General features: G+C 43.9%; 1 protein-coding gene across 2 annotated transcripts in view; it reads left to right on the top strand.

The window, feature by feature from the left end:
* Positions 1-11995: 11995 nt before the first annotated feature.
* LOC124802887 (NACHT domain- and WD repeat-containing protein 1) overlaps positions 11996-21001 on the top strand; it is a 598844-nt gene continuing 589838 nt past the window's right edge. The window contains exon 1 of one of the 2 annotated variants that reach the window (XM_047263936.1): positions 11996-12301. The gene's annotated coding sequence lies outside the window, so the exon portion shown is untranslated. Of the gene's footprint in view, positions 12322-21001 lie in introns of both variants that reach the window. The other variant, XM_047263935.1, reaches the window with a different exon arrangement.

Genomic DNA, 21001 nt, shown 5'->3' with positions numbered 1-21001 from the left:
ATAAACGTTTACAACCTGCATACACTGGCGGATGTTAACCCATATGCTACACTTACTCATGCCGCAGAGCAAATTTACCCTTAACATGTGGTCTTGCATCGTCGGAGACTGTTTAATTGGGCCGTACATTCTCCAAATGTTTCAAATGGCTCTGAGCACTGTGGGACTTAACATCTGAGGCCATCAGTCCCCTAGAACTTAGAACTACTTAAACCTAACTAACCTAAGGACATCATACACAGCCATGCCCGAGGCAGGATTCGAATCTGCGACTGTAGCAGTCGCGCGGTTCTGGACTGAAGCGCCTAGAACCGCTCGGCCACAACTAAATAACTGCAACGCCGTTTAGTAACCCCGGATGGCCTTTGCGAACCCCGGTTCCTATGTGATTACTGATCCTTGTATGCCCAATGTGCCAGATCAGTTTGTAAATATTTTCTTTGAATCACTCTATATATGATGATGATTATGATGATGTTTATGATGTATCTTTTTTTTATTTTCTCTTGCTCCAATGCCAGTTTCTTCAAATAGAACGATGTTCCAAAAGTGGTTACAAGAACGAATTCACTGCTTGATACATGTTAAAGCAGATTAAATCTGCAGTACCTATCTACTTCTAAAATAGAAGACACTAACTTTAGAGAAATGATCTCCAGACATTCTACATTATTCAAAAAGTGTGAAAGGCTGGACGTGTTGTAGTAACAAGAAGCACAGCCGGAGCGCTATGCCAGTCCGCTTAACAGCGTGTATCACAGCTTCTGACAGATGGCATCCTCCCGTACAATTCCCTGCGGACCGCTCGTGCCCGAAGTTAGAGTAAGTGTGTGCAGTCCTGCGTGTGCTCCCCACAGTCCGCAAACATCTCAGGAAACTTCACACATTTCACGCCGTCAGTTTACTCCGGTAGAGACATCCTTATCGTAGCAAGTTCCTCGCGGCTGTTACTCTTCAGAGCACTGTGGTGTGGTGATTTTTTCACACGACTCTGTGCTCGCAGAGCAGTTTCATGTCTGAAGTACGCCACACAGCTGAGTAATGTTTTCGCTACAACAATCGTCCAAATACACCTATGGCTTGATGAGTCAGAACGTTACAATCACTTACTTAATAGCGTGTTGGTCCAACTTCGGAAGGCAATGCAGCAACGATTCACCGTAGCATGTGCAAGATCCCCCCGTGGCAGCGAACCACAGTTAAGCGTAGAAAGCGGTATAGGTGATGCACAGTACAACAGGTCATACCTTGCCGCAGGAGACTGCGTGAGTTCTGTTACTTCTATCCTGGATTATCTGAATGGATTGGCGAATATGACTTCCTCATACCTGTTCTCCGTAGATATCTCGTTGATTTAGACCTGCAAAGCAGTTCTGGAAGCACACTGCATTCGTTTGGAGACGCAAGCAGGCGCCCTGTGTTTCTATAACAATGGTCACATACAACTTTTTAATATCGGTCGCCATAGCCGTAAAATTCATGATAAATTGAACTTTAATAAACCACAAACAGCTGTTGAGTGATGTTTTATTCACGACCGATTTCGTTGCGTTAAGGGGAGGTTTACTTACTGTCTTTTGCTTCAAAAAATGGATTTTTTAAATTGAATTTTTGGATCCATAAAAGTGTTTAGAATCCACCCCTGAAACGGCTTTTCCGAATACGGAACGGAAATGTTTGTTATTCGAGGTTGAACAAAAAAATTCACCTGCCTGAAATCGGCCTTCTTCACGCACCAGTTTTTTTCTTTCGGAGGACGAGTTATTGTACCGGTGCTTGGGAGGAAACACACAAAATTCAAATGAAAGTTTGAACGCTTGTGTTTGGAAGTTAGCCCCCAAGCATTTGCATTCTGGTGCGAAGACTGTCGAGATTGCCATTTTCCTTGCAGTGAGGAGCTTCAACGAAGGGGATTCAGGAATTCTGAAGACCATGACAACGATGGACGGCACCCTGGGACTCGATGCAGTTTGGCAAGCATTCGGACGACCACCGGATTCTAGCGGCCGAAAACCGCCTGTCACCGGCCATACGAGCGGCTCTGGAACAGCGCAGGATGGCCCAGATCGAGCAGAACGCCCTCTATGAGGAAGAGGAAGGACTAGTTTATGGACTCGGAATAGCAGATTGAACATAAGTTGCATAATATTGCATTTATATGTAGTCAAAACATCAAACGCGTTTTTCTTGAAATGACATATTTTTTATCGAGCGGTATGATAACTTCAAATTTACTGAACCGATTGGAATGATTCTTTGTTTCCGACGAAGCTAACTAAATTTTCTAGGAGTTGTAGCACTTTTATTCCGATCCATCAACTGTAAATATTATTACTTCGCCGACGAAGTCGAAAAATCGATGAAAAACCCTATTTTTTTTCAGATGGCCGCCATTTTGTTTCCTATGGTCCAAATAACTTAAGCGAGGTACAACTCCTAAAGAATCTTATATACTTCGCTAACGTCAACTCAATTTTGATTTGAGATGAGCCAGCTGACCTGTGACATACCGCGAGTGGAGGTCTACATCGAAATTTTGTTTCGTTCCGACGGGACTTCCGCCTTTGCTATTCTGCATTTCCGGTCGAAAAAATTCCAGTTTGTAGAGGAAATACCAATAAAAATCTTGACCAAATTTGACATTGATATCTGTAACACATCCCGAGAAAAAATCTCGAAGAACATGTTTTTTCGGGCCAATGATAGTATATCTCCCCTTAAAGCAGCGTCTTCAGGTTGTTAGTAGGGTGTATCAGTAAGAGAGTGCAGAAATGTAACAAGACACAGAGAATGCTCCACTGGGGTCGGTGAAGCCATCTTAAGGAGATATGGAAGAAAACGTTTCTACTGCTTTGTCTAACATTACTGTTTTCCAGCTTATTTACAACTAGCGTGCGTTCATGTTCACACGTAGTGTGCTGTTTATTTACATGTACATTCTTTATTTCCTGCAAGGAAATAAGGAGGACGAGCCAAATTCCTAGGAAGTTATAACGCAGATTTGTTTACTTTACTTATCCATAAGGTGGCTGTGTTGTAACGTATTTACATTGTCCCACGACAGAACGTGCTATGAATCAACTACAGACCCATTCATTGCTCAGTGCTATTCAGAGATGTACAGTACAATGCGATAGAGCAGTACCGGCAAAGTTTCCCACAACTCACTGATATGCGTCTTGTGTCTGGGTAAGTGGGGAAGTACACTGCAATGCTCTCGCTGCTAAAAGGCTGTACAGGGAATGATTTCCTAACAGACATCATCCGTCACGACCAGTGTTTATTTCTCTCGATCGACGAATGCGGGAGACTCGTTGAGTGAAGAAACGAGAACCTAGTAACAGGACGACCACTTGCACACCCGATTTTGAAGAGGAGGTGCTGGAATGCGTTTCAATGAACTCCATTATGAGCACTCGTCGTATTGCACGTGAAATGGGTGCTGCACATACCAGTGTGTGGCGAGTAGTCCAAGAACAATTACACACATATCACCCCCCAACTAGTCCACGCAATGCTTGTGACTGACTTTGCACCAAGGGCAGCACTGTGTTAGTGGTTCACCAACAATGGATTGATCGACCAGATTTCCTCAAAATCGTGCAGTTTAGTGACGAGGCGTCGTTTGACCGTGGCTGTGTGGGATGAGGAAAACTCTCACGCTGTAGTAGTCGCACCATCAAGTACGTTTTGCTGTGGATATTTCGGTCGGCACTGTAGGGGACAATCTCATTGGATCAAATGTTCTACCGAGTAGTCTGAAAGGCCACCTGTTCTTGAGGTTCGCGCGGAGAGTTCTACACGAATTGTCAGAGGACGAACTCTTGGCTGTTCGTGAGAGAATGTGGATACAACATGACGGTGCACAGCCTCACTTTAGTGTGGATGTCCGCAGCCATCTCAGTGCTCTGTTTCCTGGTCGCTGGACTGGAAGGGGAGGTCCTGTTCCATGGCCTGCGAGATCACCTGACCTGAATCGCCTTGATTATTTCCTATGGGGATATCAAAAGTCACTTGTGCATGAGACCCCAGTGGATACAGAGATGGAATTAGTTGCCAGAATTGTAGCCGCCTGTGATGTGATCCAAAACACACCAGGGATGTTTGTCAGAATCTTGTTCATCGAAGTCATGCTTGCATTGAGGTTGATAGCTATCAGTTCCAGCACATTTTATAAGATACAGTACAAATTGTACGTTCATTGTGTGACTGATGGCATTTGCAGTTATCTGTAACTAATGTAAATGAAAAAGTACCCAATGATGTTATTTTTTCTTATTATCTTCTTACGCTGATTTCTCCGACCCAAGTTCTCTACCCCAGATTTTCTTTGAAGCATCTTCTATGTCCTATTACATTTTTGCACGCTCTTACGGGAACACTTTGTATAGTGCTGTGTTGCAAATGAATAAAACGATGCACGAGGGAATCAATAGAATTACACTACTGGCCATTAAAATTGCTACACTAAGAAGAAATGCAGATGATCAACGGGTATTCATTGGACAAATATATTACACTAGAACTGACATGTAATTACATTTTCACGCAATTTGGGTGCATAGATCCTGAGAAATAAGTACCCAGAACAACCACCTCTGGACGAAATAACGGCCTTGATACGCCTTAACATTGAGTCAAACAGAGCTTGGATGGCGTGTACAGGTACAGCTGCCCATTCAGATTCAACACGATACCACAGTTCATCAAGAGTAGAGACTGGCGTACTGTGAACGAGCCAGTTTCTTGGCCACCATTGACCAGACGTTTTCAGTTGGTGAGAGATCTGGAGAATGTGTTGGCCGGGGCAGCAGTCGAACATTTCCTGTATCCAGAAAGGCCCGTACAAGACCTGCAACATGCGGTCGTGCATTATCCTGCTGAAATGTAGGTTTTGCAGGGACCGAATGACGGGTAGAGCCACGGGTCATAATACATGTGAAATGCAACGTCCACTGTTCAAACTGCCGTCAATGCGAACAAGAGGTGACCGAGATGTGTAACCAATGGCATCCCATACCATCACGCTGGGTGATACGCCAGTATGGCGATGACGAATACACGCTTCCAATAATGCGTTCACCACGATGTCGCCAAACACGAATGCGACCATCATGATGCTGTAAACAGAACCTGAATTCATCCGAAAAAATGACGTTTTGCCATTCGTGCACCCAGGTTCGTCGTTGAGTACACCATCGCAGGTGCTCCTCTCTGTGATACAGCGACAAGGGTAGCCGCAGCCATGGTCTCCGAGCTGTTAGTCTATGCTGCCGCAAACGTCGTCGAACTGTTCGTGCAGATGGTTGTTGTCTTGCAAACGTCCCATCTGTTGACTCAGGGATCGACACGTGGCTGCACGATCCGTTACAGCCATGCGGATAAGATGCCTGTCATCTCGACTGCTAGTGATACGAGGCCGTTGGGATTCCGCACGGCGTTCCGTATTACCTTCCTGAACCCACCGACTCCATATTCTGCTAACAATCTTTGGATATCGACCAACGCGAGCAGCAATGTCGCAATACGATAAACCGCAATCGCGATAGGCTACAATCCGACCTTTATCAAAGTCGGAAACGTGATGGTACACATTTCTCCTCCTTACACGAGGCATCACAACAACGTTTGACCAGGAAACGCCGGTCAACTGCTGTTTGTGTATGAGAAATCGGCTGGAAACTTTCCTCATGTCAGTGCGTTGTTGGTGTCGCCACCGGCACCAACCTTTTATGAATGCTCTGAAAAGCTTATTATTTGCATATCACAGCATCTTCTTCCTGTCGGTTAAATTTCGCGTCTGTAGCACATCAGCTTCGTTGTATAGCAATTTTAATGGCCAGTAGTGTAATTTCTCAGTGGGCAAGGCAGTTTTACGGCCCCTCCACTCAACATCGGGCCACAGAAGCCTTAAATAATGCCATATTATCGTCAGTAACCTAAGAAAATAAGACAGAAGCGGTAATAGCTTATCTGGATAATAATGACTCACAATGAGTCACAATACACAGATGAACCAAAACATTATGACCACTGCCTACCGCAGGGTTGTATGCTGCCTGGTGGCGCTAACGTTGCGTGACGCAGAAAGAGAACATTATGAACGGAGTAGAGACGAATGTGGAATCATTCTAGCCACAATCGGTGCCGCAAATTCGGAAATCTGCCAACTTCAGCGATATTGATAAACCCAGAGTGTTGTGGCCCATTGCTTGGGAGCGAGTATCTCAGTAACCACAGAGCTCGTCGGGTGTTCCCATGCTACTGTCGTGAGCATCTGTGGAAAGTGGTTGAAGAATCCTGAAACCACGAGTAGGCGACTAGAAGTTGGAGGTCCATATCTCTTCACAGAAAATAGGGATCTGAAGTTTGCTCATTCTCCAAAGCAGTATAGGCTGCAATCTGTGGTCCCATTTTGACCCAATAACATCGTCAGTTATGATTACAGTGGGCACGCGATCATCAAGAATGGAATCGTGTCACCTGGTCAGATGAATCCCGTTTATTGTTAAAGCAGGTCGATGATCGTGTACAGATACGCGCGTGCAGGAACGGCTCCGTTGGGAGCGGTCAAGGCGTATTGAAAGACAATGTTCTTTTCTTGAAATGAGGCCATTTATTGGCAGACAAACCGACAGAATCGAATGTAAATGGGCAACATGAGTCAGTCCTGGGGAGGCGAGAGTGAGCCAAGATGTAGTGATGGGCAAAACATAGTTCACAGCAAACTTAGGCGAAGTTAAAGAAAAGCGGTGGCTGCCATTCGGACATGTCCGAATGGCATGGCAGCTACAGAAACAAAGTCCTCAGTGCCGCACTGGGAAGAGAATATGGTGTTCACAGATACAGAGCGAGGGTGGCAGAGAGAGAGTTTTGGCTGTTGGGCGGCAGGGTACCTCCAGCACAGCCACGTGGCTTCCACCGCCCTGATTGGTCAGGAGCCGAGATAACTGTGGGGGCAGCATGGAAAGTTCTGAAGCGTTGTCTGGTCATCTTCGTCTAAGCGGCGTTACCTCATCAGCACATGTGGGAGGCTCGTGATCGAGATTGCCCACCTCAGTGCTGATGTGCTGCTACCAGTTGGGTTGGGTTGTTTGGGGAAAGAGACCAGACAGCGAGGTCATCGGTCTCATTGGATTAGGCAAGGAAGGGGAAGGAAGTCGGCCGTGCCCTTTCAAAGGAACCATCCCGGCATTTGCCTGGAGTGATTTAGGGAAATCGCGGAAAACCTAAATCAGGATGGCCGGACGCGGGATTGAACCGTCGTCCTCCCGAATGCGAGTCCAGGGTCTAACCACTGCGCCACCCCGCTCGGTCGTGCTGCTACCAGCTCTTGGGACGCGAAAATTACAGGCAGCTGAAGCTACCTTCTAATGTTTGACCATAACAAGAAAATGAAATAAACTTTTTGAAATGAAATAGAAACCCCTACTATCTGGCTCAGCCTTACACGCGTCATCCAGGTGAATGGTTGCTCGGAACACGCTGCATGCCATGGACACAGGTGGGTGTGAGCAGGATTATGTTATGTGAGGGGGCCTTCACTTGGGCTTCCACAAGATATGTGGTAGTAATCGAAGTTAATATGACATCTGTGGACTTCCAGAACATTATTAGGGACCACCTGTAACCCCTTGATGTCTTCCTCAACAGCGATTCTATTTTCCTGCATGATAACTGTCGGTGCCAGAATCGTGCTGCAATGGTTTGAGGAACGTTAAAGTGAACTCGCGTTGATGTCTTGACCATCAAAATTGGCTTATCCGAATCCGATGAGACCCAACAGCGTTGCTATCAGGCGCCAGCTCTGCGCTCACAAACCATCCGCCCGAAAATTATGGAAAGTGTGTGACCTGCGCGTAGGCATCTGGTGCTACAAACCTCTGGAAACCTATCAAGTACTTTTAGAATCCGTGGTACGCAGAATCACTGCTAAATTGAATTCCAGAACTGGACCACCACACTTTTCAGTAGGCGGTCATACTGTTTGACTTATCAGTGTATGACAACAAATTCACACTAATGAAACACACATGTCACAGTAATAAGTGTCCCGGGCCGGACAACAGACCAAATGCCGGGAAATCCATAAGAAACGTCAGCCAACTTAATACCAAAACAACAATTTACGAACAATATGCAAAACACAAGACTTCCCAGTCCAAAGGCTTCCGTTTAGTCGCGAAGGTGCCTCCGACCCTCCTGCTGAGGTGCCAGGCGTCGTACGGAGTGCCGAATCAAGCTTAACCTTCGTTAACGGAGAGCGGAAGCACCACAAGACAAAATAAACTCCAATCTAACTGCGCAAGGCAAACTCTAAGGAGGGCCACTCGAAGACTATGCACTTGAAGATCAAACATAAAGCACCCAGATTAACGTGCCGCTGAACCACGCACTTCCATCACCAGCGTCTGGTAGAGTACGGAGAGCAGCGTACCCAATCGATATACATCCATGGGACGGTAAACGAGGATAGCAATCCCAGCGACGGAGAGACAGGAGGACGAAATGACATCCCGCCGCACATAGAAGGTATTTCAAACTCAGGCTCGACAAACTAAAACAGGCGAGATTTTGCTCCCCTTGCGAATAAAGTTAAACGGCACACCACGCCGCTGTCCACACTATTAACCGTAAAATCACGGTCCGGTCTTCCCATCGGGCCCCACTCGGCGTCCAGACGTAAACAACCCCAGCCGAGCCGAACTTACTCCACGTCAAGGCAGCCACCCCTTTCCTCCTCACACGCCTCCAGCGATCACACACGGAAACACACGCCTCCAGCGATCACACACGGAAACAACCGCCTAACGCCAAAGCACCGTCTCAGTGAAAACTCAGAACTAAGATCGATGCGGACTTGGAAATAAGCGAGCACCGTAACGAAATGACTGGTGTTGTTCAGCACGACTACCTAACTGTCGGCGGGGCATGGTTGTACCCTAAAATGAATGCTGCAAACACTGTTCACCTCTCAACCCAGCACCGACATTGTCCCAGATTCAAAACAGGAGGCACACAGACAGGCTTACTGAGCTCCATCTGATCTATGATGACCGAAAATCGCAAATAAAAAGGAAATATGTAATCACGGAAATAATTCGAGACATGAGTGGGCGGGCTGCCGTTACCAGGGAGAAGTGAACGCCTGACCTTAGGTTGCTTCCGCACCCACCGTCTTAGCCAGTAGATCCCAGCATGGGGGTAATTACCCGTGAGGAGCAAAATGAAATTTTCTAAGGAGTAAAAACTAAACATTTCGATTCTGTTTCAGTATCGATACTAAATTATTTTCAAAAGATCCTTAGCATTATCGTAGTTTTGTAAGACCCTTATATCGATTATTTAAGTTATCAATAATTACTTTTCTCAGTTAGTAGCATTAATGTGGTTTAGGTCACAGATGCCTCGCATTATCCACCCATTACAAATATCTGTTGTGCTTTGTTCCGTAAATCATTGGCGGTAAAAGTGAGACATATACGTAGCCATTGTTAAATATCTGAACAAAATGTCTTCATCAAGTTGTAGTTGGTACCTGCAGTAGTTCAGAAATTGCTTCATTACTCGCTTCAAAACAGATAAATGAATTAATTGACAGCACGACAAAGCAGTAGCTACTTAAGGGTTACTACAGTGCTGTATACAGTTATTATCATTATTATTATTATTATTAGAGTGGTTCGACGCAAAGCATTAACACCTGTAGTCGTCCAATTTCTGCCTGTTCGGAAGGAAGGAGTGCAACAGTTAATTGATTTACGAACAGTAAGTATAATGCACATCTGAACTTACTTGACTTTAAATAGGGGTGCTGTGCGCAGATCACGCAAGTGCCGCAAACGAGAGGAGTAATGCACGGGAAGCATGTTTTGTAACAAGTGTGTACCCTCGCTGTGGATAGTTAGCTTCTTTTTTAAAGAAGGAATTGTGGGTAGGACTTGTGATGCTTCACGAATTTCTTCACCATTCGATATAACGGACACGCACAAACGCAAACACACACACACACACACACACACACACACACACACACACACACACACACACAAAATATCATTCATCTTTCATCATTTTAAAAACAAAATTCTTCCAAGAAATGTCTTTCCTTCTACAATTTAGTTGATACAGTTGGTGGCAATGTAGGGGAGGGGGAGGGGCAACAGATGGCAGGGGGATGGAGAGGGGAGAGCCAGGGTACTAACAAATGTCTGGTAGTACTCAGTCTAAGAATCGTTGGGAACCACTATTCCTACCAGTCTAAACAAAGCTACACATCCAGCAATGGTGCATTCGAGTGGGTGCAGTTTTGTGCTATGCTACAAACTATTAAGTACAGTATACTGTACATTAATGTACAATAATCTTAATAATGTAATTTTAACTTCGGTAAAGAATATAAGAGCCGGCCGAAGTGGCCGTGCGGTTAAAGGCGCTGCAGTCTGGAACCGCAAGACCGCTACGGTCGCAGGTTCGAATCCTGCCTCGGGCATGGATGTTTGTGATGTCCTTAGGTTAGTTAGGTTTAACTAGTTCTAAGTTCTAGGGGACTAATGACCTCAGCAGTTGAGTCCCGTAGTGCTCAGAGCCATTTGAACCAAAGAATATAAGCGAAGCCTACAAAGAGATTTTTTATTCATTTGATCTTCACACCTTTCAAAAATACTTGCAATAGAAAATACTGTAGTACATATCAGATGTCTATGGCGTAACCGAAGAATTTATCATCAGAAAAGAATTCCCACTCCTTTTCAGTCAACCGCAGTGTACTATACTTCCTTCCATAAAAATCTCACGAAATCACTACAACGAGAAAATCTTTGAACTGGAACCCATTTGGAGGCTTACCGACAGTCATTCGTCCCATACGAATGGAACAGGAAAGGAGGGGAATGATAGAGGACCAGAAGTACCCTCCACCACACACTGTAGCGTGATTTACAGATTAAGAGGAGTAGGACGTCAAACAGGCCGACTTGGAGCAGGAGAGGCACCACAGGACATTTTAATTTCCACTGTCTATACTTTTACAAATAAATTCATAAAACTTTAACAGCATGACCAGGAAGGATTCAGGATTTATTCTCACAGCAGTGGAAGCTCAAAAACGTAACAAAACACATTTTTTTTACATGTGAAATTTCATCATTTTTTCACTTACTGCTGGCTGCATTTGTTGCTATAACTACACTTTCCTTTCTAAGTAAGAGAAATTCTTCGATGACTTTTGCACAGCATACAAACCATAGTTACAGAAGAGAGATTCTTCGATGACTTTTGCACAGCATACAAACCATAGTTACAGGTGTATGAAACTCTAGAGGTTATTTAATTTATAAAAAAATGAATGAACTGTTGCATTTTAAACTTCATGTTTAGAAAAAACTGAAGTTTTATAGTTAATTATCTCAATTTTTCCACAGTTTTTTAATAGATTTGGAAAATTCTAGAGTTTCATACACCTGTAACTACTGTTTGCATGCTATGAAAAATTCATCGAAGAATCTCTCTTACTTAGGAAGAAAACTGTGCCTATAGCAACAATTGCAGCCAGTAATAAGGGAAAAAATGGTGAAATTTCACATGTAAAAAAGGTATTTTGCTACGTTCTTGAACTTCCACTGCGATGAGTGTGAGTCCTCAATCCTTCCTGGTCATGGTGACAAAGTTTTATGAATTTATTTCTAAAAGTATAGACAGTAGAAATTAAAATGTCCTGTGGTGCCTCTCCTGCAGCAAGTCGGCCCGTTTGACGTCCTACCCCCCTTAAAGGTGTAGACGTAGGTATCAGAACAAGGATCGAGCAGACGGTTGCAACTGCCACGGGCTGTGACCTAGTAGCGTGGGCCGCTCGAAAGACAAGTAGGCGCTGCTCGCGAAATGCCGGTTGGCGCGACCGCGCGCCGGCGGCGGCGCGAGGTTGGCAGGCCTGCGCGGCGCACCGGTCGCGTGCCCGGCGGGCCTGTGCGCCGGCACTCGGTGTGCGCACGCCGGCCAGTGAGCACCCGCCAGCGCGCACCTGCCGCAGCGCCGCCAACTCCGCCGCACCGCTGCACCGGTTATTTCCGTCGCCGGCAGTTCGCGACTCTGCCACCGAGTCGCTTCAGGTCGCCTCCCCAGTGTTAAGTGTGGTCGCGCGCTCCGGATACAGACAGTGTTAGTTTGCGACGCTGAGCGGATCGTGACCGCTCTTTCTCCGGTACCGAGTTCGAGTCCAGTGACGGCATGACGGACTGCAGCGGCGGCGGTGACCGGTGAGCGACGAGTGGGCCCTGAGGCTCTCTGGCTGGCTGCGACCAATGCAAGTACTCCTCCTTGCAGGTACTAAACTGTTACTACTTTTAGTCCTGTCCTAGATGTTCTTCTATGATCTCAGTCGTTTATCCAAATGAAATCTGAAGTGTAGGCTGAAACACTCATAATATAAAAGCACTAATCTATCGTGTTTAGAAAATATGCCCACAAAATAAACTACACTCCATGCAAAGGATTTACGTATGTTAATACATGCAAAGTCTTCACAGCGGTGTCAGCACTGAATAAATATAAAATGGTTAAACACACAAACAAAAGTAAATAAAAGCTTCTTGGTTGCTTTAGCTGTAACCCTGTTCACTTTTTAAAACGGAGCTCAGAAGAGGATCTAGTTATAACGGAAGTGATCACGAAATTTTTATTTGTATTTGTGTATGTTTTTATCTTCATACAATAACACAGCCATCAGGGGCTGCACGCATGAACATTCGTAAATGATTCAAATGTGATGAAGATTCTAGTGTGTAGATATTTCTGATGAGGAATGCATGTACCTTCGAAATACGACAAATTAGAGTTTTTGCATTGTGGGTGCGCTAGCCTACTTTTTTAGCTTTGAAGCTGAGTATAGCCACAGTCTCACATACACTCATGGATAAAATAAAATTTTGTAGTCTGTAGAACGTCATATAAGGAATGCACTGAAGGGATTCGAGTGTTTCACGTGTAAATATACAATAATATCTGTCAGAATGGGTGCTAGATTCTTGTAAGGTATTTTTTTAAATATTTCTGTCAATTCTTCACACTGATCAGTTGACTTTTACGTCAAATACGTTCATGACATTTGCATAATTAGTGTTTCTGGAGTAATGTTTAACTGAATGGCAGTATAAGCCTTTTTCTTTTACATTAAACAGGATGTTTACAGTAATAACTTGCCATGTCTCAAGTTCGAAGGGACTATCAGAACATTTAATTAATATACTGGCTTTAAGGTTCTACAAGTTGCGTAAGAAATATTGTCGTCTCAAAATTAACCCATATATCATTATCTAAATTTTTTGTACATCAATACTTTCAACTGTTCTCCCAATAGGTAAAAAAGTTTCGCTGAAAACGAAAACAATTTTTTGTGATTCCTGGTGACTGTACCGAATTTCATACTACCTTAGTTTCTGTTTGCATTCACTTATCCATGAAGAAAAGTACAGAGACGAAGCATCATCAGTTTGTTTCAAAAAGACGTGAAAACAAATCGTTGTAATAAGAACTGTTCCTTCCCCGAACATGACATAAAAATAAATGTGTGGTATGGTGATAGTTCTGCTGTGTGAGCCGCGTTTTAATAGACTTCTCTGCAAATTAAACTTTTTGATGATGTCATTTGGGACAATAATGTGTCTAAAGCATAATTTCTTACTTGATTTTACTTTCATTAATTTACTAATTATACAGCCTTCCCTCGGGAGGGGAAATCGGTTTTTTGTCGTTCCTCCAATATATGAAAAACTATTAGGAGTTAAATAGCTTTATGATTCGAAATACGATCTTTTTTTCTTTTTTTTTTTCTTCATTAGATGTCGGCGGTTCCCGAAAACGTTTGACGAAAATCTGGTATCGTAGTAAATGATTCTAGTGCACAAATCTTTCTCAGTCTTCCTTTTTATCAACATATATATATTGCATGAAACACTGTTGTTCAAGCTGCGCCAATTGTTTTGAATGGTGCAAATTTTAAGGTTCTGTGAAATGTCCAACCCGCTCCCTAAAATATTAGGGTAAAAGCTTTTAACGTACCGTCAGGGTCGCTAATTTATCCGTGCCTTCTTAAAAGGGAGCCAGCCAACCATTCGTATGTCGCCATTTTATAATCCTTCGTGTATTACTCAGTACTAGAAAAAAGAAAAAAATCTTCGAACATTTGGCTGAATTTACAGGATTTTACAGATTGTGTAGATGTGCAAAAGTGCGAGTTGACGCGATTGAGATTGAGAAGGATGGGTGCTGCTTTAAGCAACATCGGATATCATACCTTTTAATCTTGCACATATTTTAACCTCATTCGCCTCTAGTTTAGTAAGTATAATGGTAACTCCATAGTTGCAGCGTTCTAAATCACACACACACACACACACACACTTTCTTTTGACAATTTTTTACTTTTACAGCAGGTAAGAAGTAACATTTGTCTGCTGATGTTTCTGTAATAATTTTCTATTCTAAATGTATCTTTCATTCGTTTTCATCTAGGTCATCAGCAGTAGTTCCTCGTAAAAAGTGGTGACTGTCCAAATCAAAAAAACCTGTTAGTCTACAGGTCTGCGCCATTAGCTTTTACCACATTGTAAAACTTTCATCGTGTGCTGTCTTCTTTTAATCTCGGCGGCTGCTTTTCTCTATTAGTGACAGAAATAGACGTGGACGAGCTGGACAAGCGCCAGCGGTTAACAAATACAAGATTTCTTCACTTTGCTAACGAAACGTGGAGAGGAAATATTGTTTCCGCGGTTCCGTACATTTCTCGTAATGCACGACTGTGGTACCTGCTGGTAGCAGAGAACGTATTACTGCGATGATACCTAGCCAGAATGCGCAGGTTCATGCCGACCTGTTTTATTTTATACCAAGTATTAAGGGGAGCAACATACCTGTTGAAATTCGTTCTATATTCCACAGGTATTCTTTCGCCTCCCCGGTCGATTTACATCCCACCCTCACTCCTAACAAGTTGAAAGAGCTTTTACGCTTGACGTAATGTTTATTTTTCCTTCCTGTGTGGTTCTGTGTGAGACATCGGAGAGTTAATGCCTTTCAGCTCATCTTAAAGGGAAAGAGACTAACTAGATGGCAGAACTTTGCGCGAGGGGCAGAAGTGTTCATGAAATGTATATTACGTGACAGTTTTGTCGTTGCTAAGCTGAATAAATGACATTTAGAAAGTTACCTCACAACTCCCGCTGAGAGATTAGTGGAGCAGAAGCACTTCTCCAAGGCAGATGAAAGAATTTTCTCAGCGAGTTAGGGAATGTTTTAAAGGAAAGGTACTCGAAAGGAGCACAAGGAATATAAAATAGCAACAGCCAACCGACGGAAATCACAAGAATAGGGACTGAAGACAACGGAGATATCTGGCCGATTATCAGCCTGGAACAATCATCATGTGTTGACTACTGGGAGCTCCAGCGTCACTCTAAATAGAAATATGTTACATATTTTAACGTATGTACCGGGTGGTTGTGACGAACGTGCAGCTACTATCATAGATCCAGTGCGCGCTGTACTTATCGTATGTCAACGAAATTTGGTACATATGCTACTGCAGAGCCGATTTACAATGGAAAAAAATTGCTCCAATTTTGGCCACAGGTACAAACCTGGAGCTATACAGCATTTTGCTGACTTTTGCGGTGCTCATATTGAACAAACTGCTTGTAGTGGTTAATAATAACATCAACATTATACATTTCACATTTGTTGACCTTTTCTGCCGACGTCCCGCTCCTAATTCATTACATTTGGAAACATCTCTATACGACTTTCTTGCATTCACAGCACCAGATTGGCACCTGGTGGCCAAAATTTAAACTTTTTTTTTTCAGCATGAAGCATATCTACCAAATTTCGCTGCCATATGATAAATACAGCACACACTGGACCTATAAGAATAGCTGCACTTAAACTGTAATATAGCCACCTGTCATTATAGACACTTTTAGCTAGCTATACGCAACGAACTAAAAACCACAATCGACAGATAAGTATTCTTTTCTATTAAGTGCTCTTTAAGCTTTTATGTCACATCACAAGAAGGGCAGCACATACAGATGACGTCCATTTTCTACACACAAAAGTGATGTGCCATTACACTATTTCTGTCGTACATAAGGATGTTTCGAAATAGACCAGCTCGTTTAGTGCAAAGCACAGTGCACTAACTTTCGAGACAGGGAATTGAGCCAGACCGAGCTCGAATCCGCGAGGCAAATTAACGACGATGGTTTGGTACACCGGTCCACGCATGGTTTTAGTCAGTTCTTTTGGGCAAATACTAGGCTAATTTCCAAATTCCGTCTCAGAGAATACGAAACACTTAACAGTTAAATGCAGTGACACAACGTTCACTCGACTTCACTCACTTTGTTTGCCTGACGACTTTAGCGTCAGAAAGGGAATCTTACCACAAAAGTTCCATAATAAAAATAGAATTTTCCAAACCCCGGAAAAACCGCACCCCGTACTAGACGGGTAAAAACTATGGAAAAGAAGAATAATATACACGATATTTCAAAGTGGTAACGAACAGCTCCACAATATATTGTAGAGAGCAGCTGCAAGGGAACGTCGTGCATGACAGTAACGACATAAATACCACGTTGAACGAAGGTACACACTGAAAACTCATGGGAAGCGATATGCACATATCCAGATGGTGGTAGTATCACGTACACAAGATAAAAAAGGGCAGTGTCATCTGTACTCATGTGAGTCATGTGAAAAGGTATCCGACGTGATTATGGCCGCACGACCGGGATCGGCAGTCTCTGAACACGGAATAGTAGATGGAGCTAGAACTATGGGACGTTTCATTTTGGAAATCGTTAGGGAATTCAATATTGCGAGATCCACGGTATCAACAGGGTGCCGAGAATAACAAATTTTAGGCATTACCTCTCAAAAATTGTTCAAATGGCTCCGAGCACTATGGGACTTAACATCTATGGTCATCAGTCCCCTAGAACTTAGAACTACTTAAACCTAACTAATCTAAGGACATCACACAACACCCAGACATCACGAGGCAGAGAAAATTACCTCTCACCAAGGACAATACAGAGGCCGACGGCCTTTACTGAACAACCGAGGGCAGAGAGGTAACACTGCGTGAAATAACCGCCGAAATCAGTGTGGGGCGTACGATGAATGTATCCGTTAGGACAGTGCGGCGAAATGTGGCGTTAATGGGCTACGGCATCAGAAGTGCGTCCCGAGTGCTTTTGCTAACATCACGACATCGGTTGCAGCGACGCATCTGAGCTCGTGACCATATCGGTTGGACCACAGACGACTCGAAAATCTTGACCTGGTCAGATGAGTCCCAATGCAGTTGGTAGAGTATGAGTATGATGCAGACCCTACGAAGCCATGGACCAAGGTTATCAACAAGGCACTGCGCAACCTTGTGGTAGCTCCATAATGGGTTGGACTGTGTTTGCATGCAATGGAATGGGCCCTCTGTTATGTTCGGCTACTTTGAGACTATTTTCAGCCTTTCGTGGACTTCAAGGTCCCAAATAACGATGGAATTTTAATGGATGACAAGGCGCCATGACACCGGGCCACAGTTGTTCGCGGTTGGTTTGCAGGACATTGTGGATAATTCGAGCGAATTGTTTGACCACCCAGATCGCCCGACGTGAATCCCATCGAACATTTGTGAGACACAAAATCCTGCACCGACAACAGTTATGGACGGCTATAGAGGCAGTATAGCTCTATATTTCTACAGGGGACTTCCAACGATTGCTTAGTCCATGCCACGTCGAGCTTCTTCATGACGCTGGGCTAAAGGAGGTCCGACATGTTATTAGGAAGTATCCCATGACTTTCGTCACCTCAGTCTGAATCAGGGAGTACTCTTATACTGGCCCAATGACATCGTATTTAGATACATTACACTATCCGAACAGGCCTAGGAAGGCCTACCGGTACCGACCGACAATCGTATCAACCTCAGCCCAAAAGAATCATCGAGTGCCGATATGGAGGGGCATGGGGTCAGCCCATCGGTCTGCCGCCCGCTGTCGCTACTTCTCAATCAAAAAGCTCCTCAAGTTAGCACCCTTTGCTAAGAGGGCACGGCAGACCTAGACGGTTACCCATCGAAGTGTTGGTCACGTCATCTGGTGATTAACTTCGATCAACAGATGGGAACCGCTGTACCCAGGATTGCAAGGGCGTTGGATAACTACGTCAACTGGTTGCTGTGAAATCATTTTTAATACATATTAGCTAGTATCGTTGTTTTGTATACCGGCTGTTATGACTGTTGCGTACAGTGGAGGACTAAATAAATGTAGAGCAACACCATGTTTTTTACACTGCCATGTACTTTCATTTATTTTTCCTCTGAGAGTGCAGCTTGTCATTTGATGTGAATGGATTAAGAGAAACGTCTATGGGCAGGCCTACCAACCCTGCTGTTCTTTCTCTGAGGCTGTTACAATGCTGTAGCTTCTGAAACAGAAGAGTCTGACAAGGACGTGGTTTGACAGGATACGCACATCTTTTAAAAATGTTCATGCAGTAAGGCATCTTCACATGTCCGCGTCAGTTGACTGTAGACTAGTATCAGGATTACTACAAGGCTGGAACTGACAGGTCAAACACTACCAGTAATTGTTTGTTTCTTTTACTGTAAACTTAATCAATAATATCTATTGAGACAAGCTTGCTTTTTGTGTCCTGGCAACAACAGCTTGTAATTTATGTCTCCATTATTTTACTTTTCTATTTGTGTTTCTTTTCTCTCCATTGAAGAACATTATCGACTACTTCAAAGCTGTATTATCACTTGCGGATGTCAAGTCATTGTTGCCACGTCCAGTAGGGACGATGGTGCCCCGTAACTGCACTCAATTTATTTCCACACTTTTCCATAACATTTTGACGTGGCCTGTGTATTAGAGCGGGTGAGAGACTGGAGAGGAGGTTACGACAAAGTAACAACCCACTCATCCAGTACACTGAACGCGTTTTTTCTGCTTCTCGAGACCACAAGAGGTAGTACTGTAGCTATAGCTAAAGGAATAACGAGCTAGGAACATATAGGATGTCCCTCCTACGAGCCGTCGGGCTCATTTTCTCTGATATTTCGGCAGATGTTTGCACTTTCATGTTTTCAGTGTGTTAGGCAGCGGACGAGTTATGGCGCCTTGCAAATGTCCTAAGTTCAGAGTTGGCGTGGCCGCACGAGCCGCTCGGCAATGCGGGGATCGTCAGCGGCTCATCAGCAACTGCGTGGTGCCGAACATTAGCCGGAGCAAGAGGAGTAGCCAGAGCGCGTGGTCCAGACCGACCGCTTGGCTGGGAATTCCATGTTGATGCTGTGTCGAGGAATGGGCTTTGTGTTGATGAAGGAGAGTTGTATGCAGGAAGTGCCCAAGATGGCAGACTTTGTGAAACCATAATGGCAGACATTTCACAGTTCGTGTAGAAATTAATAATAGACAGAGGAATCATGATACCTTCAAAAGAAACATGTACATTACCATTATTTGCACGACGATTCTGATGGTGTAATCAGATTTTCAATATCTTTATTAGTTTAAAACTTAGTATCTGACTGTAAATTATACAAGTAACACCGAGCAATGAATTCCAAAAATCTAAACAGTTCATCCGATTCTGTCGATCGACGTGTCTTTAGAAAGCTATTAGGGTAAACCTAAATTACTATGAATTACAGGCATGTAACTTGAATAGTCATGAGTTATTGGAGATCAAAGTGGACGATTACTGTTGACTGCGTCAGGCCAGAAGTAGTACACAGTTACACGAAGAAAAGGTAGCAGCATGCTTATAAATATATTTATTCGTCAATGTCTTTGTTTATATGCGATATATACTATTCATGTGAAATAGGTCAAATATTAACTGTGTTTTAGAAAGCACAGAGACATTAGGCTACTGGCCTACTTTTGTTTCTATTCCTTTGATAAATGTTTATTTGATTTGTTTATGTATTTAATAATGTATGTTAGAGTGTTTATGGTCCAGCTATAGGAACATTTATTTAATTTCAAGATATTTAAATGTAAATCCAGTATTTTGTATGTGTTTCAATATGTTTGGGAGTGTACATTGGCTTGGAGACTTGGCCGGAGCGCTCTAGCCAATCATAGCACTTGTTGCAACGGTAGGCGACTACCGAAGTCAGTGGAGAGACTGGGTAAAAGCGGTGGAGGAGCAGCGGGTCGCACGGGACACGGGAGTGCTTGACGGGAAGGCGCGAAGGACGGCCGCAGGAAATACTTGGAGAGTGTTGAGCAGTTTGCGCGTGATCGCGAGAGATGGAAATATTTCGTAGTGCCGACTTGTGCACTTGTGAGATTTCTGTGGCTTCTGCAGTGAAGACGTAGTATGCGTTCAGAAGTGAAGATCCCGCGAGCTATGTTGTTTCTCACAACTAATTACGTGAAGTAGGAATCTATTGTTTCCCTGTTAAAATGGCTCTGAGCACTATGGGACTTAACATCTGTGGTCATCAGTCCCCTAGAACGTAGAACTACTTAAACCGAACCAACCTAAGGACATCACACACATCCATGCCCGAGGCAGGATTCGAATCTGCGACCGTAGCAGTCGCGCGGTTCCAGACTGAGCGCCGAGAACCGCTAGACCACCGCGGCCGTCGTTTCCCTGTTACTCGACTTATATTTTACCGAGTGATCAAAAAGTCAGTATAAATTTGAAAACTGAATAAATCACGGCATAATGTAGATAGAGAGATAAAAATTGACACACATGCTTGGAATGACGTGGGGTTTTATTAGAACAAAAAAAAACAAAGTTCACAAAATGTCCGACAGATGGCGCTGGACAGCAAAACGTCAGTGACTGTTCATGTCAATCGTCATGCTTTCCCTCCCACGTCCCCAGACCTCAGTTCGTGCGATTATTGGCTTTGGGGTTACCTGAAGTCGCAAGTGTATCGTGATCGACCGACATCTCTAGGGATGCTGAA

The sequence above is a fragment of the Schistocerca piceifrons genome, chromosome 6, assembly GCF_021461385.2.
Source record: "Schistocerca piceifrons isolate TAMUIC-IGC-003096 chromosome 6, iqSchPice1.1, whole genome shotgun sequence".
In the NCBI taxonomy this organism is placed as follows: Eukaryota; Metazoa; Arthropoda; class Insecta; order Orthoptera; family Acrididae; genus Schistocerca; species Schistocerca piceifrons.
This window is presented reverse-complemented; position numbering and strand designations above follow the sequence as displayed.